Genomic DNA, 26055 nt, shown 5'->3' with positions numbered 1-26055 from the left:
TGGCAAACCACAGCCTGGGAATGGGAATACGTAATATGGAGAGGGCAGTTGGAAGCGGCAATGCCGAACTTCAGCCTCTATGTCTGATGCCCATTCCAGAGAGAAGCGATGAGCCATACAGGCTCATATCGCCACCAGTGTCCAGACACGACTCGATGGCTGTTGTTCTCTTAAAAAGAGCTTCCTCAGAGCTTCAAGAGAGATTCATCAGCCTCTGGTTACCCGCTCCCAGGTAGAAGGTTGGTGGAAAAGTTTTCTCACACCACTTGAGAGACCCTGTCCCTCGTGTGCAGGAGGTGGCCAACCTGTCACCCTGATCGCACAAAGAGCCACAAAGGGCCAGCGAGGGAACCGGGCTGAGAAAATCAAATGGAAACCAGACAGGGAAGGGAGGCACAAAATCCAAAGAGCGCTTCCTTATCTTCCTTTGACTGTCTGAATTACCATGATGTTAATGCAAGACAATATCTCAAAACAGATACTGCTTGATTAAAATTATAGACTCCAGGTAGAAAACATCTAAGCAGAACTGAGAATGTGGACTAAGGAGACTAAGTAAAACTGTGCAGCGTTAATTACAGTCTCAATCACATATTTCAGTTTTCACTCCGCTCTGAGTAAGGGTTACAAGGAATTCAAGCAGCTTCAGCAAGTGTGGATGGACGCACAAGGACTTTCACGTTTCTTTGGAACTGTTAAAAGACATACAGAGAGGCACTGTCCACACAGCTGGGACCATTCAAATCAGACCTTATTTCCTTTTTACCTGTATTTCATTATTTTCACTGTACAGTCACATGTAGTCATTTCTCAAATTAATATGGATATGTGCAGTAAAATTTCACGTATCTTATGTTTAATCGTATCTATTTAATTAGCTTTCCCCTGGCAGAGTTATGACACTTTTGAGGTGACAGTAAAGATGTTTTACTTAGTATTTGCTATCAGCACACAAAATTTCTTGCTATTGTCCATATTGGACAACATATAACTACAGAAAGACACGGGAGGGTATTAGCGTTAGTTTGCATTTGCACTGAGCAGAAACTCGACTAGACAAGTCCTTGAGCAATCTGATCTATTTGTAATTGCTTTGAGCAGGGCTTGGCCCAGATGGTCTCCAGAGGACCCTTCCAGCCTAAATTATTCTACGATTCCCTCATTTTATTTTCTGCTTTTACTCCACATGTTCCCTTAGCAAAACAAAACAACTTATCTAAAAATGCCTGTGTGATAACATGTAGTCAGGTGACATTATTTAACACAAACCTATGGCATACAAAGCTGCACTCTACGTACGCGTGTGTGCTTGCACACATACATACATCAGTACCTATCAATAGATAGATAGATCATATAAAAATACAATCCCTGTATCTCCAGGGCTCTTCATCAGGTAATAAACTAGCATACGCTAAAAAAATTTAAAATGTCAGATTGAAAATCAAGCTGATTGAATATTAAACAAAATTCCTGATGTTGGTCCTGTAACTACTTAAGGACTGGAAAAACAGGAAGCTGTAAACAGACCAAGAAATATATATATATATATAAAAGATAGAATATTTGTGCTTGCATTTAGCTTGAAAACAGAAGCAGCCAAGGCACAGTATAATTTTTCCATATCCCTGTAAAGTCCCTCTGAAAACTGGAGGCTGATGTCAGCAATCCTTCTCATGTTGTCTTTTTCGAAGGATTTAGCAGGTCTTTTTCCTACTGCGCTGAGCTACGACCCAGGCTGCGCCAGGGAGCCTGTCTCCTTCCATCTGCCTCAGAGGCAGTTGATGGTTCTGGTCACATGCCATACACTGTCTTTAGTTATAAAAAAACACCGAGGCTTTAAAAACAAAGTTATGCTCAAGTCTATGGAAACAACTGTTCCTGCGCCCATCTGAGCTTCCTCTGAAATGTTTCCAGTGCATGCATTCGTCTTTGGATAAAAACACCGTTTTGAAGCAGATACGTTCATTACAGCGTCATAAGAGGAGACGTAAATTAAAGTGCAGCCTGGTCATTTCTTCCTGACTAGGGATCCATCTTTAGTCCGGAATACCACAGCCTAAAGCTTTGTAAAATTTTACTCTTATTGAGCAAAAACAAGAATAAAGAGATGTCAGGAAAGAGGCTTCCCCTTGGGCACAGATGAGGAGCCATCTCTGACATGAAAGGGGAGGAGGGCAGCAATGCTGCCCACCCCAACAGCCGGGTGCTGAGAGTGCTGGAACAGGAGTTCAATCTCCTCTCCCACCCGAGGGCCCTCAAAAGCTTATCACTACTGCACCGTGGGCAGGAAGCATCCCTGGAGGTGGCAGATATGAGTTTGAACCCCTTGGGGTTGCGGGTGGAATTCCAGCCAGCCTCCCACTGGGCAAGCACTTGGACCACTCTCTCCTCTCTCCTTCGGGGTGGTGGCACAGTCCTGCTCAGAGCTCCCCAGGCTCACTGCAGGACACTGCCTTTTCCTGGGGTGATACCTTGTGGCTGTGCTGCTCGGAGGCAGATGTAACGAGGACCGTCGGTGCTATCACATGGTCATGCTGACAGTCCCTCACTTTTTAGGAGTTTTACCACCGCCAGCAAGAGTGGGGCTGATTGCGCGCGGGAAGACTGCAGCAGCAGTGCCTTTCACAGACCCCCCCCTCGCCTTGTGAATTCTGTGGTGTGTTGATACGAACCAACCAGATTACATTAGAGATCTAGTACCTGGATCTGAGCATCCTAAAATACCTGGCACTGCCAAAAATCTGCCTTAAGACCAGTGGATTTAATCAAATACTGTTGATCTAAACGTGCTGCCCCACCAGTTTGTGATTAGCAATCATACGACCGAGTTGAACCCTCTGAAAGCACCGCAGCTCGCACATTTCAACAATGCCATGAGTACTTTAACCAATCCATTTAGATTTTTACGTTTGATATTGCCATGTAAGTTAGGTTCATAACTACTAGAAGGCGTAAATGACAGACACAGACTGTAAATCTGTACTTGAAAATCATTGTAACAAGCTACGAAGCCAGGAAGATGAAGGTGCGACTGCCCAGAGCTGAAAGAATTCTGATCCTACTGCTGTACGTAGTAGATGCAAAAATAAAACCTAAGTGCAATCTTAAGTTATTATGTACCCAAAATATGCGTGCTCCACTTACTATGGGGGCCACCTCTGTCGCTAGTTTAAATGTTTATACTCTCAAATCAGGAGAGGGGACTAAGGAAGGCAACAGTAATAGATGAAAGAGTCATTTCTTAAGTACAAACATTACCGGAAAACGTCAGCCCAAGTCCTGGAGCTACCTACCTGATAAGAAATACAGCTGAAGAAAGGCTATACATAATTTTGATTGTTCCACAGTAATTTAGAGTATATTTACAGACTGACGATGATATCAAAGGCTCATTTTGACAGGCAAGAATCAGATACGTATCCAGGACGGGAGAAAGTGGGCACAAAGGCTGCCCTCTGCAAAATCCAGGCATCCCCCAACTGAGCAGGAATCACCTAGAAGCTGGCTGAAGTTTGGGTTGTAAATATCTATGTAGAAGAAGCTTAGCAAGACAAAGAATGTGATCCAAGTATGCTGGACTTTCTTGGAAAAAAAAAAAAAAAGTATTTTCTGGGCTGACCAACCATGGTTCTTTGTGAATGAACCAATTTGGAGATGACTGTATGTAATTCGATTGTAGTCAAATGCTTTAAAATGCCAAAAAATAATATGAGCATCTGCATCTTGTAGAGTAAAATAATGCATTAGAAATACTTATATTTCATAACTCCTTGTTTATTCAGCTACTGACATTTTTTGCTCCCCATTCCAGCTTAAAAACTGAGAACCCACCAATTGTGTTTAGGCCCAAGGCGACAGCTGTTAATCAAGCACATTGCATGTTTGCTTTAAATCTGCTAGACAATATCGTAAGGCCCTCAGGTATTAAGAAACTTGCAAGTTCTTTAAAAGTTTGAACGCGTGATCTAAATTATTTTGATACCTCAATGAACCGAGCTTGCTTCCCTTTGCATTTGTTTCTCTGACTTACTAATAACGTAGAGAAACTATAGTTCAGTATATTCCTTTCTTGATAGGATCTCAAAATAGGTTTAATCTTTTTTAGGATAGAATTGTTAATGGAACAAACATCACAATTGATTAAGACAGGTACTAACCTTCTCCAGTCAGAGAGTTACATATACTGGGCTATATTTGGGTAGCTGCTGAGGAATTGTACAGATTAGACACTGTGAGCAGAGGAGTGTCTTCCAGAGAAGACTGAAGGTAGTCATTCTATATAAATGTCAGCCTGTGAAGCCGGAAGAGTCGGCATAAAAGGCCAACCTAAACATGCCACATTTAACTTTGGAAGCACAGGCTTCACTCTGTCAAAAGCTTGTGACTTTGGGCTAAGAGTGTCCAGGTGGGAAACACAGTGCGGATGGCACTGGCAGTGCGCTAAAGCCAAAAACACCCCAGCAACCGAAGGTAAGAAAAGACGAGATATTGCCAGAAGGACTTAGTTCAGTATTATCTTAGCAAGAGTTTATACAAATGGAGTTGGTTATGAATTGTACTGGACATTTCTTCTCAAGATAGATAGGGCTCAGAACACTTTGGGTCTGTGTTATCACTTTCTATTCTGCTGGGAAATTTAGCCACTAGAAACCCCCGAATCCATCACTTGGCAATGAAGCAACTTTAAAGTTAGTAGTTGAGCCTTCCCGGTAAAATGAAAGGTTTGAGGAAAATAAACTGACAGAGGAAGACACGGACATGTAATCACCTTCCTCGTACGGGAGGTTAGCCATCAAGGCTCGATCCTCACCGATTCTCCGGGCTGACGTCGCTGCTGCTGAAGCTTGGTTTTCTAAAACAGGTGATGCACCACGTACCATTTCACAGACTCAAGTGATGGCATGTCAGCCCCGTGAGAGCAGGATCCGGGGACATGATGATGCTGACACGTGAGCAGGAAAGTGTGTCTCCCTCCTTTCCTGGCTGTGACAGTTGGAGATTGGGATACTACATGGAGAAATCTGATTATGGTGACCACTAAATCCAATGTAGAACTTTAAAAATGAAGTAATTAACAGATTTGCAAACTGTTCACATAACAGCTGTAAGTAGTAGGATTTCATTTTTTTCTTTTATTCAATAACTTCATAGAAAGTGACACAGTGCAGTATCAGGCCCTACAGAAAAAACCCACCTTGGTAGCTGAGTTATTCTTGCAGGCAAGCGAGAGTAGAAGCTATTATTTTGAAAAATAACTACTACTATCCGGAAAAATGGATAATTTTGGGAATTTGACAACTTAGTTTCTCCAAGGAAAACTGTGTCTTGATATTTATAAAAAAAAAAAAAAATATTAAAAAGAGAAGGGACAAAGAAGAACATGGTGTATCACGTCAATACCAGGCAGAGAGAATAAATGGCAGTTGCTGCAGATACAGTGCTCAGACTAAAACGGACTGGTTTCTGGAAACTCTAGAAACAACACCTGGTCAGATCTTTGGACAGTGGCTGAGCAGGCTACGACTGAATGAGGCAACAGCCTGAAGTACCGCGGCGTTTCATGCCAGCAGACAGAAATCTAAGTTTAAAATTTGAAAGGGTTGGTTGTTGTTGTTGTTTTGGTTTTTTACTTCAAATAGCAGTATCACTTTGGGCACTAAGTTGCTTCATAGAGACTACCTCCACTGCCACTGTGATGGTGCTTTTTATACCCGTGATTCTGCAATACCTGGGAAAGCACAGCCAGTGGTTACAAGGAAAACTAACCCCGAGAAGTAATGAATGCTTTCTAGTTCCCTTTATTGGGGTTTAAGCGATAAACGGAAAAGCTGAACCCAAGTGAAACGTAACCTCTCTGTACTACCACTGAAGAAACTGCCATAATCCAGAGACCACAATTTGATGGCATTTCGTACTTTACTAGGTTATAAAAGGAAATTTTATTAAGAGAATTTACTTTGCCTCTCCTTCAGGCTGTCCCACAAGTAACTACAAAACTGTATAGAAAGGTGCATTAAAAATTAAGAAATAAAGACCGTTTTACAGAAACTCATGTTCCTCCTTGCCTAATGGCATAACTCATTCTCCAATTTAAAACATAAATGTCTTCCGTGGCTTTGAAAACAACCATGTCCTTCATAAGCAAAACAACTATGTAGCCGAGAAATCTTAATGGAATATCTTTATGAGGAGAACGTATTAATAAAAGACGTATCTTATATAGAAAGAGTATCTTTGTGCTTACATGAGATTATTTGGATGAAACACTGAACCCAGATGATAAGTTTTGTCTCAAAATTTATCAAATTTATAATAAGGGCATAGAAACGTAAAAAGAAATTATTACTAGCACAGTATTTTTTTTATAAAGTAGGTATTTAATTTGTGTTCAGAGGTCATCTGACTTCAAAAATATTTTCATCTAACGCTTTGTTTCCATCCTGTTAGATTAAGTCTGAGAATTCAGACCAAGTTGGTAACTCCAGAGAATGTATAGATACTTTATAAAGTGGAAACTATTTTCATGCTTATAAGTAATTCTGTGGGAGTGAATGTATTTGCAGCTTCCAGGCCAGGCAGGATGACCTTTCCAGAACTTGTAAAACCAAATCAAATAAAAATAGATTCAGACTTTCTTAAAATGAAACTGCTTGAAAAAGAAGCCTAAGAACCGAAACGCTGTAAGAAAACAGAACATACGCTAGCAAATATACTTAAAAATGAATTTTTTAAACTGAGAATTACAGTATTTATGTCTCCATCCCTCTCCTTCTATCTCATTCTCTGCCATTTCTATATCATTCTTATCAGAGCTCTGTCAGCCCCTAAACTGACATTTTCCCATCCTGATCATTCCCAGGATAGAGAAGAAGGAATTTTTTTTCACTTGGCTGATGCAAACAGCAGATCATCCTACAGAGAAACGTCAAGGACAGTTCGGAGTCCTAATCCCTGACCTGCCTGCCCTTTCCTAACTAGCTATTGACATTGAACTTAAAAAGCTGCAATGCCGAGATGAGATAATGAATTCTGTTTGCTTTTAGTGTGCGAGAGGAGGAGGGCGAGATAGGGGAGGAGGAAGGGCTCTGGATGCAAAGGCTCTGTTACGGTGCCAGCCTAACTTAAATCTCCTAATATCTGAAACTTATTTAAGGAAAATAGCTGAAGAAATAAACACTGTATTTCCCCTGGAGCACAGGGGGTGGGAAGGACAGTACAGGCTAAAAGAGCATCATTAACCATTGGCGGCTGTAAGGTACCCACCAGGAGAGCGCAGCCTGGCCAAGTCCCGGCAAGCTGGAGATCGTGCTCAGCACGTGCAGACTCTGTGTGCCAAGTCCAGATTTCTTCCTTGGTGTCTTTCTGGCCCTGCTGCTTCTTTTTATGTTACTGCGTAGAAACGCCCAGAGTTATGCTCACATTAACCAAACGGGCCAAGTCACCCCGGACCAGTGGGTTCCTGAGCTGCAGTAAGCGAGCTGCATGCTGACGTGCCGCATGCTGACGCAACCCTGGGTCACCCCTGCAGCTCCTGGAGAGCAGCTCGGCATCTCGCTCCCGACCATCGCTGGCCTCCCGCTCGGGCGCAGAAGAGTTCCCGCAGCTCAGGTCCCGAGCACCGGCTTATGCACCAGCCCAGAGACAGGTCCCCCTTCACAGTCACTATTACTGCTCCACTGACACATCCAAGGAAGACGAGAATTACTCATCTGGCCATCAACCAAGACTCCAAAGTCGTCTCTGTTTCTTTCTAGGATCAAAAGCTGGGTCCTCTAGCTCTGAATTATTAAACCAGCAATTATTCGCTGGTTTGGGAAAATTTAGGAAAGGTTACTTATCGTATTTAAAATTCGTAGAGGAGCTCAGCTTCGCAGATGCTTCTGCCCTAATATCACTTACTCCTCAAAAGCTCCATTATAGCCTAAAGTGGAAAATGATTAAGTTTTGCTATCACGATCCCAGGAACATTCAACTTTGAATGCCTGCCATCCGCATTTTTAGACTCTTGAGTCAGAAAACCTGTAAATCCTAATGTAAGTCATGAGACTTATTATTTTTAAATAGCATTTGCTGCTTGTTCTTGTATTGTACATTGATCTTTTTACTAAGTTTTCAATTAAGGACTTATTAATCACACCCTAAGGATAACGATTCCCGCTTCTGGAATTTTAGCTATTTTGTTATTTTGTATTTTTTTTAGCACTAAATATTCACAATTGACATTGTAGTAATCCTAAGACGCTGAGTGAAAACAACACAATTACGGCTCCTGTTATCAGAAATACAAACAAAGATATATTTCTAAATAAGTGTTAAAATTCTGAGAATGCCATGAAGATACAGCTCTTCTAGATACTGCTAGAGCTCAGCACAGAGAAACATAATGCCAGTTCTGGGATGATTCATTAAGAAGAGCCAACACTTGCACCAAATTACGTAGCCTTGTGTGAATTTGTTTACTTTCAGCTAAGGCACACAGCATATGCAGTGGGAAAAACATACTAAACTCCACTATTTCTTCTTGCATATTTAAGTAATTTCGATAAGTAGATATTACTGCAATGGAAAAAGGAATCAGAAAAAAGAAGAGTTGGAGAAATCAAATTGCTATTTGCTCTACTTCTAGAAGGATTAGTTTACCGGTGTTTAAAAATTATTACCACTGTTAACTATCAGTATTTAATATCCTTAGCTACTTCTACTAATTACTACCATGAAGGCCAGATTTTGTCTCACCTTACTCTGAGACACTGTAATACAAAGTCAGGAAGTGAGTATGAAATGCCAACTCTTACAAAGTCCATAGGACTTGACTACAAGTTAAAATTAATCCTAAAAGTTTAAATTCCTGCGTTCTACTAACTATATCTATGTAGGAATACTGATCAGCTAAGCATTAACCTCCCCGTAGCAGAGGGATTAACTATCAAGGGTTATCTACTAGTCTACAAATGCATAAAACATATGAAAACTTGACACAAATTTGGAGATGTAGCATTTTATCAGTTCTGCAAGTGACCCTCCTCGATGAGGAAAACTCAAAGTCCAGCGGGCGAGTGGGTTTGAAACGGCTATTTGTCAATTTTCTTCACGCATTGCTATGTCTACCCGTTCTTCGCCAAACAAAGCAAAGAAAAACAAAACAAAAAATCCAGCTGCCGAAGCAGAGCTTTTTCTCTCATCTCTTCCCAAACACGCTAATCAACATAATTCATGGTAAGAAAGGAGGAAAATGAACATCTTCACATGGATATTTCATCAAGATTCTGGAGAGCTTCATAAAGCAGCCTCTTTTAGAAACCATAAAATGAAACAAGACATATTTCTGGGGTTGTCAGCAGGTAGATCCACTGGTTTTGTGGTAAGTAATCTCTTTGGGAGGAAGTCTTTGCTCTGATGTCTGTGTTGGATGTTCTGTGGCTCCCCCCAGCCGCACCAGTGCAGGTCTGTTCACTGGAAGAGGAGGCGGTGATGATATTGCTTCTAACAACCAGACTGAAGTATAGCCTGAGGCTATCTTCCAAAGCCCCCTCCAAACAGCCTCTAATTAATTTTAATCCTGCCACTCCAATGAGTCCCGAGAGTGCCGCAACCAAAACAAAAAAAACCTTCATCAAGTCATTCAGAAAAGCTTTGACGGCATTGCTTCAAGATTTTAGGGCTCCAAGCGGAAAGCGCTATAGAAAGCTTTTAAATGTGATTTTCCTTCAGTTTCTTTATTTTCTGTCCTCAAAACCGTAAAAAGCCTATTTCTCATGAACAGTATAGTTCCCATGCCTCTCCAGGCCCCGCAGGTTCACACTGCGAGGTGGGCGGCAGGTCTTGGGAAAGCCCACCACGGTTATCTGTGGAAACGGCTCTCCACAGCCTGGGCTAAGCACGGCAGACCTGTCCCCCTTGACGCTCTCCCGCCGCCCTCAATCGCCAGGCAGGAAAGCTATTTGCAAAAGCGGAAACAAGCAAAATACGACCAACCAGCATTCTGACGCTGAATATCCCAAACTGTAACCTAAATCTCCAGCGCCATCGTCGGCTTCAACACCAGCGAACCATCTGTCCGCAGCAGGAAGAGCTGCTCTTGAAGCGCAGGAAACCGCTTTTTTTGTTGTACTCTTTAGTATGAAAGTAGAAATGCTCATTCTGTTTTAGTCAAGCAGGCGTGCTTATATAGTTGCTCACACAGCCGGGGGAACGTGAAATTTGGGGAACGCTCTCAAATTTAGCTGTAAAAACGGTCTGTGCGGTACACTTCTCTGCAGCTGCTTTTCCACCAAATTTTATGCAATTTGATTTTGCTGGAAGAAACACACATATAGAAACAAATTCCGAAATTGCAGCAGAAGATCTCCCAAACTGAATTTGAAATTTGCATGTGTGCAAGATACTGGTAAGGGAAAATGTTTCTAACTAGAATGGAGGTGTTCATGAAAAAGGAAGCTCAGGGAGACAAGTACTAGCAATTGCACCGTGATTTGAATAGGTGGCGAATATTTCCTTGTGACTCACCTTTGCAAAAAATTTATTCCTCCGTCAGTTTATTTCATTTTAGATGATTCACGGAAGGAACTAAGTTTTAGTTTAGTTTTTTCTTGGGAAAAGGACTTTGTTTGGCTGGAGATGTTTGTGTGAGCAGAGAGAGACACTTAGAATGGTCTGTTAATGACAGATCAGAGAAAGGAGTATGAAAGAGGACTGGATTAGAAATGCAGACAGACATGCACCACCACCACCCCCCCACCCCCCGCCCCCCATTATACAGGTTATAAATCGGGGGGCACACAGTATTTTTCCCCCCATTTCCACAATTTTGATTCAGTATATAGAACATACATACATATTTTTTCCTCATTGCTCAATGCATGGGCCCCTTTATTTACTTTATACAATACAAATGCTGCCCTGACATCCAAGTTATTAAATTCCTTGTAAGCTTTTCTTCAAATCCCTTGTGATGCGAGGTGCTATTATTACCTCTATTTTACTGACGGAGGACCTGAGATCTATAGTGATTAAAGGAAAAGTATCTTCTAACTGTGGATGCCTAATTAAGAGAGGTCTACAAACTGTTTTCTCAGAATACTCCTTATGTGTCCAAAATGGTCTTCAGTAGCAGTTGTGAGTACAAATTCAGACCCCTGCATCTCAAATGAACCATGAAGAAATTGAAGAATACCCAATTAGTAACAGTCTGTGAAAAGTTAGGTTGAAGTGAATTAACTAGCATCACAAAGGAAAAAAGGTGGCAAAGGAAGGGAAAACAATCAGTTTTCCAAGGCAGCATTCAACCATCTTAACCATCAAATAATCCTTTCTTCTCCTTTTCTTTGGCTGATTTGCTACTTCCAACTTCTAGAGCAGACAAAAGAGGGGTTCTGCAGACAGCATCGTCCTCCACCACAACCCCTGGTCCTTCCTCCTCCTCTCTTGCTGGCCCCAGCAGGGGTCACTCAGAGCCCAGGAACGACAGACTGCCCAGCGCGGCTCAGACTCGGGATGGGCAACCTATGGATCATGCTAATATCACCATGGTGTGTCACCAGGCAGCGCCAACATTATTTGGCATTTTTATTATCCCCGTACTTCTGATATGAACTTGGTGCCCAGCACGCGTCACGCCACGCAGCTAGCCTGGCTTTGGTCAGCACCATCTACCTCCACCTACATCCGGTGGCAGATGGTGTTGACTCAGCCTCCTCCTGCTTTCATCAGCCTCCTTTCCTGGAAAAAGGTGGTGCTATCCACATAGTCTCGCCGTTTCAGGACAGAGACGGTAAGAGTCTAGATATGGATGATCTTATCTTATCCCCTCCCCTTAGCTGGTGATGGTCCTCTCTCAAAGGCAAAGTGCCAGACAAGGACAGACCTCGTGGAGCTGTCGTGGAGCCTATGTTACATGGAAACAGGAGGCTCCTCCTTCTCATAGGGAAGGGATGAGAAGTGCCATGCACTGTTATTCTGTAGCTTCCACCATGGGGCGAAGATGCCAGGCAGGAAACACCAAAACCACAGAAATTCTCAAGAGCATCACGCATCTCTAGGGTAAATGCCTAAGTGTAGACATGGTACAGCGTGCAAGGGCTCGGAGCTGAAACTGAGGGACGATCTCAACATCTGGCCGAAGCGTGCCCCCCGTGAACGGAGCCTCGTGGGCATCTGTTCAGATCTAACCTCACCCTCCTGAACATGTGAGAAATGCAGGATTTGGAAATGTCTTTTAAAGCTTACAATGTGGGTAAATGTTCACAGAACCTGCAAAAGACAAATACCTGATGCAAAATCCACCCACTGCCAAATGTAAAGTTTGAAATCTGGGCTGGAGATTTTTGGAGAAAAGGCTGGTAGAATTCCTTAATATAAACAAAAAAAATGTATCCCTAACTATTTTTCTAAAGGAATCAACTACTTGATTGGTGGAGGGAAAAAAAAGAAAGCCTGTAGTAGACATAGAGAATTTCCAGTTGCAGTGGTTCATGCCTCACAAAGGTAGAAGCAGCTGAAAATAGCATTTCGTAATGGGAAGTATAACTAGCAAGGGTTTGTGCTGCGAAACGCTAGCACAGAATGTCTCAGAATATGTCCACAGGGCAGGGATACTGGCCAGACCTCACCAGAGTTCACAGTGACAGCAGAGGACTTGTCAGGGCGATGCTAAAAGGCAGGGAAGCTCTGTGTGGAGTCCCCAGCCCGGAGGGCAGAAAAGGCTCTTCAGACACTCTCTGGGAAAGGAGGGGGTATCCACACCGCACGCTGTGTCTGACAGCATGGAAAGGCTAAAAAGCTGTACTGTGTCACCAGCTTATAAATGTTCCCTCTGAGTTTTTCATATGCATGCACGATGGAATATTTAGATTTACACCAACAGGATGCTCGTGTGTAAAGAAATGCCTTCTGCTTCCAAGGTCTACATATTCTACTCCATTAAATTCCTTGAGATTTTTTTAGTATTTACATGCTACCTCCTTGCAAACAAGCCTGTAGTATCTGGAACGCTCCGAAGTGTCCGTGCCAAATACAGTGATTCATTGCACTGCTTTAATAATGGGCAAGAAAAGAGGCTTTTGAGTTCTGTAACCCATAACAACTTTGAAAAGAACAAAGGACCCTCTCCAAAGTCACTGAAGTTAATAGAGCTCTTTTCACTAAAGCCTAACCTGAGTTTGTTGAACGACTAAATATAAGCTCCCTGCCATCTCACTCAAGAAATTCTCTAGCTGTGCCGATAGTGGCTGTTCATTTTCTGCATACCACCATAATGAAACAAAATCATGGAAGGTTAAACAAAGACACTGATGGTCTATAGAGGTGATTGGAACCAATGAAATGGAACTAGTATCCTCTGAACTGCCTGCTCTCCCCAACACAGCCAGCAGCACACCCGGTCTGCCAGAAGGATTTTTCAATCCTGCGTGCGCTTAAACAGTAAGCATTAATCTATATCAAACAGATCATTCGTGCACATTAAGGAAACCGTTTTCTCGCCTCCTTTTCCAAGGACTGCATTTCTCTGTCCGCCTCTGACAGAGGTCTCCCCAGAAGACAACACAGAACGCGCCTTTCCAGGCAGCACGCAGAAAAGCACAGACAAAAGCATCGAGAGGAAACCAGTGAAGGACCATTATCTGAACCTGGCTCTTAGGTCTCGCGGGACCAAACAGCAGCTCGCTGTCTTTTAAACCCGTTTCTTTTTACAGGCAGATATATAGAGAGGATAATAGGTTGATTAGCCATAAAAGGCTGAAGTGGGGGGACTCTCCCTTAACACGCGAAAGCAGGCTGGTTTATCTTTCACAAGACACGTTTAATTTAGTGGTATTTCAGTCATTCATTTTGTTTAAATACATTTTAACTATCTTACATATCCATGTGGAAAAAGCTCATCAACTCTTAAGAATTCGTTCCAGAGAATCTCATAGTTTATGGATTTAAACGAAAGACTCTCGTGGCAACATCCAGCTTGTGAAAATTTGTTTCAGTTCAATGTTTTTCTTCTCCTTTTGAGCCAATTACTCTTTTTGAACCTGATTTTCTAAGGGCCTAATCGGGAAACGAGATTGCCTGCCTGGCAGTTCCCACCTCACTCCCAGTTTGGCCAATTTCAGCCAAAATGAAAGAACAGTAAAAGTCTCAAAGACGTTTTGTGTTACTAAAGATGTTGAGAAATTGCTTGCCGCTTGGAGGAAACGATGTTCCCACGGAGAGAAAGCCCGGCTGCTGCACAGCCCGTGCGGCCGCAGCCGGCAGAGCGGCCAGCGCGAGTCTCAACTGCATTAGCCACAACACATCGTCCCTCGCGCAGCCAAAATGCCAGAGAGCGGGAAAGAGCTGTAGGTATTGCCATGGGATAGACGGATAGGGCACGGCCTTCACGGAAAACTAAGACTTGTGGATTCGCCTGCCTACAGAGCAATTTGTTTTACTACAGCATATTGTATTTCAGAAATGCTTAGTCTCAGGTTAAGAAGGACCTTCTGATACAAACACCGGAGACAAAATTCAAGTATGTCATAAAACCTTTGATGAGTTTCTTCTGGCATATTGCAAAAGTGTTATGAAGCGCTGGGTTTCGGTGGCAAATGTTCTGCTGGTGTTTCCCCGCTTGCCAGTATGAGATAACCAATTCAGGATGGGTAGATGTGAGGATTACTGGGAATTAGAAAGAGGCTTAAATGACACTTGATGTGAGCTGACATTAGTCCATAGCACGCAAAGGCAGAAGAGCCATACCCACTGCTTCATTAGAAAAGGGAACGCCTGCCCAGATCACCACCGCAGCATCCACGGCACGCTAATGGAAGGGGAGGGGGACTCGGAATTCAGGAGGAAGCGCACCCGCACCTCTACGCTGCTCTTTTGTATTTCAATTTTCTTTGGCCAGTGGGGATGATTTTATAGCATCACAGCAGAACATTATCTTTTATACTTTGACAAAATGAAACCGAGTCCTTGGGATTTTTTCACCCATTGCTCTCTTGGCTACTTCACTGCAGTACTATTTCATTACTTATTGATTTTTCAACATGCTGTCTGCATCGCTGTAATTTACACAAGTTCTGATAGCCCTCAGCGATTCTTAACACCTCAGGGTGAGATCATGGAGTTCACTTGAGATACCAAAGGTAGGCAACAAGTTCTTCAGAAAAGACGACAAATTGACAAACTTGATAGTCAAGGAGGAAATTTGAGCAGCTGGAGGCATATCATAACCTAAATTATCACGATATTTTTCTTACCCAAATTGAATTAGAGCAAATTTGTACCCCAGAAATTACTCTCACATACAGCTAATAAGGGACTGCAAAGCGTATGGCTAAAACCCAAGAAATTAATAATGCATGTCCCTTACATGGGAGTTGAACTAATGCTATTTTTGTTGTAACAGGAGATAGCCACCGGTCTACAGATAGGCTTGTTATGAGAGAATGCAGCTTCATCACGAACAAGGACAGTGAGCTACAAAGAGCTTCTCTTACATGGAGGTAAGCAACTGCTTCTTTTTCAAGCACTTTTCCACGTTTCTGCCAATTTGAATAACTCGGAGGCAGTCCCCGGTGGCAAGGGCGGTGTTCGCCTTGACCAGAAAGGACCAGAAAGGATGGACAAACTTGATGTCTCTGATACGACGCAGTGCGGTAAAAGCGTATGTGCCCATCTCCATTCTGCTGCCTCGGAGCCCAAAACAGAGATGCTTCTGCAGGAAACGGGTCACTGCTTAGCAAAAGGAGCTCTAATCTTATCAGAGGGTCTGATCCTACTAGTATCACGCACACTGATAGCACTTCAAATCACTTTAGGAATTCTGAGTCAATACTGACTGGCCTTTCCTTCTTTCCAAGGAAACTACAAAATGCTCGAGACGTTTCGTAAATGTCTATTCCTCTGCAGTTAGAATAACGTTACTATGAGCAATCTCGACTTTCAGCCTGGCTTCCCTCTCATTGAACTATAATTTAGGAAAAAAAGATTCATACGGAAGTCTGAGATGACTTTTGGGTAAGGCCTAAAGGTCTCATAAACGCCGTGTTATAGACTGATGTATCTACATCTGTGGAAAGTCTTTTTATGCTATAGGAAGACAGGAGACTGAATGGACAGGTGGTGAAGTAAACCCAACAGGTAGCAGCTACTATCAATTATCTCAAAATCCAAAGAAAAGCGAGTTTCATTTCGAGCAAAAACATACATAAGACCTACAGAATTCATCTAATGAAGGATGAGAAGACCTTGCGAGAACCTTTATGGGCGGATGTTTACGATATCTTATCACCAGCTGTACTGTAAAGAACAGACAAAAGTAATACAGAATAAAACTTGTGAGGGGTTACCCGATGAGCTAGAAGTATAAATATTTCTTACGGCAGCATACGTACAGATGGTAGAAATGCTTTATGGCATGCAAGAGTAAAATCTGGAACTCTGAAAACAATTTCTCTCCAAGGTAGCTAGCTAGCGAGCATCTTCCATGTTAAGCGTGATCAAGTATGATTCAGGTGGACGGGGCATCCTTCTGAAAGATCCTGTCTGGAAGAAGAGCTAAGTACCTTGCAGGATGGATGGAAGTGCCCACAGACTGCCGGTTCAGGTGGTCTGCCAGAACTGTCTGTGACAGCGGAGATACTAAAATGATTTTGTAGCACACACATCAGGATGCCTGTCCACTGTTCAGAAAATCTTGGAAAACAGGACGGAGACGCCCCTCCAGAGGCCATCTGGCCCATTTCCCTGTACCATGAACTAAACCAACAATCCTCTCGGTGCTATATATGCCCGACCGATGCCTTTCAGTTCTGGTATTTCTATGTGCAGGTGGATTTCCCGGTAATCTCACTGACTTTCAGTTCGGAGATGCTGTAAGAGAGCTCCTTACAGGAGTACAGCAGTATCTGAAACAGCAGATAAAAAGCCACACCACCCTGCACACCTTTAACAGACTTTCCGCAAGCTTAAAGATAAAAGGATTTCTTCCACCATCAGGTTGTCATAAAAGTCTGAGGCTCTTTCTGCAGTGTGCATATGAGGGTTTGGCCGATTCGTGGCATGGCTGTTTCTCTTTGGGGCAGAGACTGCATTGCTAGCCTGTGTTTGCGTTTTGTCTTGGAGTTCATGAGTGTCCTTAGGCACTGCGAGAGTATAAACAAGTCGAAGAACAAGCCTGTGCGGTGGTGCAGTCTAGGACTTTCCCTATGAAGTCCAGCATCCAAGAGGATGTTAACGCCAACTTAAAAAATATTTAAAAAGTAACTGAGGCATACAATATTGAAAAGCTTGGAGAGCTGATTAAAGGGGCTTTCCCCTCCCTGGAAAATATCCCTAATAAGATACAGTATACTTAGATTTTATTCTTTATTAGTCTAGCACCCACGACAGCAGGCATCATTATTATGATGTCATGAAGTGGCAGAAATCTGCATTAATAGCAAGATCTTCAGACGCTTCTTGAGAATTTCATAGATACTTCTGTGAGAAAAGACATCCTGAATACTGAAAGCCGCAAATCATCCTACACATCTGGCAGGAGGCAAGAGAGGTCGTGAGAGCTCCGAGCTGTGGCCGCAGCAAGTGCGGTGGAGCTGAGAGGTCCCTCCGTGCAGGGCAGGTGGGTGCTGATTGCACAGATGACACTTGCAGAAGATCTTATTGTTTCAGAAGATTTTACAGGGAACGGGACACTGAAGACTACCATCTTCGTATGCCGATTAAAATGACGCTTTGGGTTTCTGCTGTTCTTATTCTCACTCTTCTGAGCTCCGTGTGATTCTGCGTTTGTGCACCCCCTTGGTATAACCAAGCCCTAGACAGCCACCAGCCTCGCACAGCTGCGAGCCTCCAGCTCTCCACGGGATTGTGTCGTGGTGGCGGTCACAGCTATAGGTTCCGACTTATACCTTAGTCTTCAAATCAGAACCAGGGAACGCTTACTGGAGACAAAAATGGATTTATTACAATACTGGATAAACGGTATCTAAGGAATGCCAACACCACCACGACTTGGGGAGATAATGCCAATGATGATACAGAGTTCCTCCTAAGGAGAAAGATAAAGAAACAGCAAATGTGTTGCCTCACAGCAAAGGGCTCTCAGCTTCCCCCACCACACACTGCTCCTCCGAGCCTCCCGCCCTGCCTTTGGCCGCACTGCGTTCACGGGGGTGAGAGGGGTTCCAGTGTCCCCCCCCCGAAAGAACCTGACCCAGGCCAAATTCAAGCTGGGAAAGACTGTGGATGAATCGGCTTTACTGCATGAAAAGGAGTGAAGGAGAAAAGAGACAAAGCCAAAAACAGAGCAAAGAGCATCTGAAAATGTCCTGACAATTGTTTATAAAACTCCGCAAATGTAATGAAAAGCCAAAGACTGCACAGAACCACTGCTGCTTCTCTTCAGCTGGGAAGCTGCACATTGGTCTCATTTTTTGGTAGCACTTTATTTAACCTGAAATGCTAAGTTTTAAATAAAAAGTCCTTTACTTACATAATACTAATTTTTTTTTGACGCTCTAGCAAGCTGCCACCATGAGCTGGGCTCTTTTAAATGGGCCTTTAAATGAGGTCTGCGCAGGGCCAGCTGGGCTAATCACTCGGCCTCCCAGCATCCCGCGTGAGAACCCACAAAACCAGCCAGACTCGAGATGTCCATCAGGCCTTCCCGGGGCAGCAGGAGGCTTTCTAGTTTAAGAAAATTGCAATGATTAGAGTACGAATATTTCAGTTTGCTGGAAATCGGATTTAAAAATTATGCTTCAACCCAATTTGGAATTTTCAAAATATTGAAATCCTGCAGGAAGCACAAATTCCACATTTCTGGAAGTTGTATTCATTATAACTATTTAGATTGATTTATTGAATAACTCAGGAAATCAAAGTACACATAATAACTTTGATATGAATAATATCAGTGTTTCATAAAACTCAGGTCATATCTTCAGAAGAGGTTTAATTTTGATGTAAATATTTTCACTTTCTTTATAATTTCTCCCAGTGCTTAACTAACCAACCTGTTACAAAATCACACCGCATCTCTCATATTAATTTACAAACTTCACCTTTCAGCTATTGAGAGTTTGACGCATCTTCCTCTGCTTGGTTAAAAGCTCTCTGATATACATACTCCTCTTTATACCCTAACTGTAAAACTTTTAAAATCTCTCATTATTCTGCTGCGAGCACCCTTGCATTTCTCCTCAGAAACCAAAATGAAAACAAATGAAAAAAAAAGGCCAAAATGGAAAAATCGCAGCATATAAGGAGCTGGTCTCTGTTTTGAGTCGAGGAGAATGAACAAAAAAAAAAAGCATTAAGTATTAATATTTTTTAAAATGACAATTAATTTGGAGTATAAGTCTTAAATATCAACTATTTGCTTCTTCAACGATGGAAATAGATCTCAGCCGGCTCTCCGACCCTCTCGCAGAGATGAGGTGGGGATGAGCGGTCTGGCACCCGGAGACTTTCTCGGAAGCTGCAACACACTTCTTGCAAACTCTTTACAGATGTCTGTTAACTAAGGGGCTTAAGTATGATCATAATAAAAAGCAATCTGGTTCCAGCGTGAATAAAGAGAGATGCCTTTTTCATTCTGTTTTGCTTTGGGAAACCTGACTGTTAAATTAAAGATGGAAAAATCTTTTCTAAGTAATGCCAGAGCTACGGAGTTAAATACAAAATTTAAAAACTCTGGAACCAGAAAGCTGTCAAGTTCCTCCAGTGGCCAGACGGGCCTCGCTTTGCATGCACGTATCTGGTTTTATTTATTTTTTTATTGGTTTTAATCAAACAAGTACCTTAAGCTATTCGCTTTTTAAAATTGTCAAGTATTTACATAACGCTATATCTGCAAATGAGGCCAAGTTAGGGATATTAATATTTCCTGACCCTCAACAATACATTTTATTCTGTAACTTTAAAGGAAAACGTGAATGACCTTACAAGAACCTTAATGGCGTCACTTCCTGACTTTGCTTTTTTATAATTCCCACACGGCATTAAAAGCTTTTTCTGTTTCACAGATGTGCACTCGTGCACATATATGTGCATGCACACTCATACTTATTTACAATTTTGATTGCATGCAACTGTTTATCAACGTTGTGTGAATAATGCCAGGAAAAGATACTCTTCAAAAAATCAATACGTTGAAAGTGCTGTTTTAGGGTTGCAGTAGTTGTTGGTTGTGTTTCTGAGTTATTCCTATTGACCTGAGTTCAAAAACAAGGTATTGATTTATAAAGTACCTTCAGTAAATAAATGCACATTCTTTCTGCTAACCCTAATAACCTGTAGCATACAGAGCAGGGTTTCGGCTCAGCTCAGGAAAGCGCTGCACAGTCTGTCACGAGTTTTCCAAAAGCTGGCAGACTTTTTTGACAGAAAGGATAATGGAGATAACATTACGAAAGCAACGCGACTCACTGGGCTGGGCGCAGAAGTTAAAAGAGGGGGGAGGAAGTGAGAGGGTGATGACTCTTTTTTGAAAGGAAGTCCTGCAAATTATGAGGTTTGTTGCGTCATACTGGGAAAGCGACATACTGGGAAAACCTGGCTAGTTTCATCTGATGGTGTGCACAGAGACTCGTCTCCACTTGTGAACAGTTAGGATGTTTTTAACTGTCACGATAAACGTATCTTTCTCTGCCTGAAGGATAAAGTCCACACTAATTTGTAGATAAGGGTTTTAAACAAAAAACCAAAACATCCGGCAGATTTTAGAATAACGCCGCTACATCTAAATTGGCAACAGTTTACAGGCAGCATCACCTGAAGGAGCGAATGGTACCCTGCAGCTTCCCGCACCCCCACAAACCCCGGCACTGCGACCTGGCCGTCGGCGTTACCACGGGGAACCACATCCAGCGAGCCACTGCTGCTACTGCACGCGCACCTGGGCACCGAATCCCTGCATCTAGGGACTTGCACCAGGCTCTTAAAGCCCCCTACAATCGCTCTCTAATCTGGGATTGCCATCACAAGCATGTCTGTCACCAACCCTGTGCTATTTTATCATGCACCGAGCTTTAAAGAGAAAAATATCCCGTATTTTCTCTTTACCTTACAATGTCACATGAAACCAGTCTTATGGGAAACGACACAAATAGAAATGTTAATAAAAAAAAAAGCCGAGGGAAAAGGATACGTAAAAAATATTAACGCGAGGTTACCATGCCTGTCTCGATAGTCCATGCTTTAAATCTCTCGTGATATTTACTGTTCACAGAGTCAAAATAAAAATCTAGCTCGCTCAGTATGAGAATCTGGCTATACTGCAATTATAAATCTCTATTACACCTGTAATTGTGTGATAAAATGCCTTTGCTCCTCAGAAGTTTTCAGTTTGGGGCACCATCTCACTCGAGCCTCCCGGGGGACTGCCAGCAGCGGACTGCAGGGAAAGCAGACCAAAACTGGCAAATCTGAGAGGTGACCTGGAAAGGCAGCTTTTATCCAAAGTACATATTCTGATCGAAAAGAAAATATTTCTGCTGTCACTTTTTTTCCAAATCAAGCATTTATCCCGAGAGGGTCTTTTCTTCTAACATTAAGACCAAATACAAGGTGGGGTGCCTCCACAAGACCAAGTTTGCATTGCCAGCAATCTGACAACTCGACAACAATCAAGATGGTTATGAAAATAAGAGAAACAGAATTATCACCAAAGCTCTGATCTCACTCTGTTTCGAAGGATAGTTTCTACTTAGCTCTTCCATAGCATCTTTCATCTTATTTCCCGCTGCAGACTTAAAGGAATTCGACAGTTCGACGAGGCAAGTAGTAAGAACACAGCCAAACGCTTTGCTCCGGCACTCCTGCCTCGCTGCTACTTAGACATCAAGTTGTTTAGAAAGTATAAAAAATAATCTGGATTTTCATACGATCAGGAAGATTATAATGCCCCTATACTGTCCTCACTTTCATTGCTATGGAGTGACCTTGTCACCAACCAACGGTCTTTTTTATTGCCAGTCTTTATCTCTCGGTAGCATGACGGGCACCTGAGAGCACAGTCCCAAACCGGGGCTGAGCGCAGCTGTAAAATCCGCCGGAAATTTTCCAGTGCAGCATTTTTTTCATGAGATTTGTCAGCCATGAAACGCTTTGTGGGAATGAGTTAGGTTAAGCACATCTTGTGAGGAGTCCCAGCAGGTTTTTGACAGATACCTGCCTACCCTGTCTACCGTTGCGTGCCCTCTGTGCAGCCCTGCGACTCCTCAGCAGCTCCCACCCGAAACTCCGGATCCCACCGGCACGCCACGCTCGCTATTTGGTGTGCCTGTGTGATGGCAGTCCGCTACCACCGACTTGGTTGACTTGGTCTCATCCTTTCCTAAAGCCACCAGACAACCACTAAGATGAAAGGAGATGGCTGCGTCAGTAAGCACATGTCGGCGAGATGTCCGACACCCTGTATAAGCAATTAATATTTCAGCTATCGATGTTGTTTACAAGAATCTATCAGTTTAGCTCATTACGAAGGGAAAGACAAATGGATCCAAAATTAATGAAATTTTTCAGACAATACAATTTTTAGAAGAACTGCATGTTTATTTTAATCGTTTATGAATTGGAAGTGGCCTATCTATCCCTATTTTTACTATCGTAAACCATTCCAATGACAAATGTTACATGTATTTCCATAATACTGTTATAACTTAAGTTCATTTCATACTTCTCAACCCTTGTATTTCAAAATTGATGGTCTTGCTACAAAAGTCATATATGAACATGTATACGTCCTCTAAGATCTGTTACTCAGAAATACTAAGCTGATGTTAGTTTAATTGATTCTGTGGAAACAGCGATGTTTGTAACTCCTGAGAATAAGGACTTTTCACAAACCGGCAAACTTTCCAGTGGGTAAAATCAATATTCTCATATCCTTATGTCAGAGGGTATACGAACAGCACGCAGTAACAAAGCACCACCTTAATGACGCAGTTTAGTTTAAATATTGTGTCCTAAAGATCCAAATGATCACGCTTTGTGGAGAACAAGCCAAACCCAAAAGCCAATAACATGTCCCAACCGTTGACTATCTTGGGCGTTATCCACATTTAGCGCAGGGCCCAAAGTAAAGCTCAAAGATTGCAACAGCCCAGACACTTACAGGAGCCTGGGGTGACCCAAGCTGCACCGTGGAGCAGCCAAGCAAGCCTGGCTACCAGCACAGGTCCCCTGGGAGTCCCCAGCAGCCTCCCCCCACCCCAGGCCATTCACTGCATGCACCGACACGATTCCGCAGAGCATCAGACCCACCTGTGACGGGATCTCTGAGCTTTGCACGTACATTTTCCAGGGCAGATGTAATAAAACAAATTTATTGCCCCTTCTCCCCAACAGGATTATGAAAAGGTAAACAAAGAAATTTTGAGTTCTTCAAGGCAAGGCCCCTTGAACTTATGTGTGTGACTGGGAGGTTTAAGACCAGTTTTCCCAGAGTAAGTCTTGGAGTACAACCGTTCTTGTCCCATTTCTGCAGAGCTCTGGAGAAGATACAACAGTTCGCTTTGGAGGATCCTTTCACTTCAAGACCGCAAAGATTTAGCTGCAGGACTGGATGTGAACTGGTGTGCTGATGTCTCCCTATGTGAGGAGGCAATTCGGAGCCTGGCCAGAAACATGGGCTTAGCAAGCTCAGTTGATGCTGCAGATTGAGGATATGAAACTAATTATGTAAGCCTCATAAAGTGTTATAGAGCAAATCATAATCAAACTAGGGCTGATGACAGCAGATACACGATGGGAGGAAGACCAACAGCTTGTCAGAAACCTTCTGAACGCCCCACACCTTCCTCCCATCCCTGGCCCCATTTGCCCCCGTGCTTGCTCTGCAGGACGGCTGTCTGCTCCCCACCTCCCGGCCAGGCAGATGCAAACCCAAATTCCACAGCTGCACCACAGGCGAGCCCTAAACTGGAACCAGACGGGCAGCTGGCGAGCAGCGCCGTCCCAGCCAGGGCCCAGCGTCCACCAGCCATCGCTCCAGTGTCCAGAGGGGCTCTCCTCCACGCAGGGCAGTGGTGTCGGGACTGGGACCGGGACCGCCACTGCTACTGTCATTACAGCTGTGAGCAGATCGAGGTGCCCCCAGCACCGTACCCCTACCTCTGGGTGACGGTGCTAAAACCCGCACTCCCCGCACGCTCCCTCTGCACACTCCCTCCGCGCGCTCTTGGCCGAGAGCTGCCCCGTGGGAGGAAACAAACAGAGCGCTGTTTTCCCTGGTAGGTTTTCTATGAGTTTTGCTGATAATAACATTACGTTTTTTCCTGCGCCGGCAGTCGGATGAGAGGAGCCTGCAGCCTTCGGAGGGATCGATCCGATCGATCCCAGAGGCTCCATGTCATTTCCAGGGGATTTGCTAAAGAAGCTACTTATGTCCCTTTTTCATTTTCACCAACTCATTACCAGCTGCTGCTGCTCCCTGCATCTCAGCAGCACCTGCAGGAATGAAACCGTCCGCTCCCGTCTGCCTGATCCTGATTTAGATACCTTTTCCACAATTAAATGCCGCCGATCGGAGCCGAAGGCTAGAGGCGGGTGACGCCAGCACGCGAGGTTCGTTACCCACCTCTCCCCTCCACGCAGGCACACACAGACACTCTTTTTTTCTTTTTTTTTTTTTTTTTTTTTAAAGGGCAGCCCAGCAGCAGACTAAGCAACTGATCCCCTGGCTTAACTTTTAAATTAAGACCATTGTAAATTTGGGAACTTGAGAAGAGATGGAGAGGACACCCATAATCCTTTGCAAATGTCAAGTGGCTCTTGATATTGGTTACTTTTCAAAGGTAGCTAGGCTACAGCGTGCTGCAGTAATGAAAAAGCCCTGCCAGGCCCACTCCATAGGGCTTCAGTCAATATACATAATATTATTGGGCTTTGAAAGGATTAAAGATTGTTTCTTTTGCTTCCTTGTAATATGGTGATCTCTTGCGCTTAAAACTCCGAATGTGCCTCTCCTTGAGGGGAGGATGCTGCAGACCGTGGGATGCCCCATGGCTGCTCCCTCCAGCGCCACCGTGCCTGTCCCGGCAGTCTCGGCACGCTGCCCCGAACGGCCGCCAGAGCTTCCCGGGATTTACCTGGTCTGTTCAGCCATTACTGCCCACAAAGGCATTTCGCCGTTCTTCCATGCCAAGAGATGGAAGGGGAATCAAGAATTTTTAAAAATAAAAGATAAACACTGAAAGTCTCCAATTATCAACAGGGCCCAAGGGCGGACTGGAAAGTGTTGAAATATTGGGAAAAATACCATTTTTCTCAACATACTGCTCAAAAAAGTTCATAGATCTGTGTTTTGACTGCAAGAACTCAGCTCCTCACAAACACCCATTAAGTATGAGAAATCTTAACAATTAGCACTTCTCTGAATCTCCCGAGGCTACTCTGAGCCGTCACGGCGGTTTTGTCAGAGGAGGCAGTGCAGGATGAGACCCCAAAGCAACGTGACTCTTAACATTAGACCTCCTCTTTGAGTTTGGCATTTCTGAAAGCATCATCTCCTGCAAAAGGCACACGTAAACCTTGATTTAAGGGATCTCGGACAGGGGACCTCACAGCTGAATTACTGTCAAAACCCTATTTTTTGTCTTTTCATATCTTTATTTTCTTGTTCTGACGTTTAATTACTATTATTTCATTGAATACGGTGATTTTTTCTTCTCAGCTACCTCGTATATTATTATGGCAGGATTCCCTCTGACTCTCCTTTTTACAAAGCCAAATGAGTAAACTGTCGGCAAGCCTCTGCTCCAAGTGACATTCAAGATAAATGAAGAACTTGAGATTACCATGTAAGAGAGAGCAGGGTTTGGCACCCTGGACATCGGCAGATGCTCCCTCTGGTCTGGAGTGAAGCTCCTCAGATTTAATGGCAAAGACGGGGCTCCCAACACCTGAGCTGACACATTTTATTAGATGTAGAGTGATCCCTCACCACTGAATCTTTACTGAAATCATTAATCTATAACTACTTTTCTGAAAAAAGTAGTTGAAAATATTACTCATTTTTCCCCTTACTATTCTTATGCCGCTACAGCCTTCGACAAATGAGGTGGAGACCAGAAT

The sequence above is a fragment of the Vanellus vanellus genome, assembly GCF_965231255.1.
Source record: "Vanellus vanellus genome assembly, chromosome: 12".
Lineage (NCBI taxonomy): Eukaryota > Metazoa > Chordata > Aves > Charadriiformes > Charadriidae > Vanellus > Vanellus vanellus.
The sequence above is the reverse complement of the archived record's forward strand: the minus strand, read 5'-3'. Positions refer to the sequence as shown.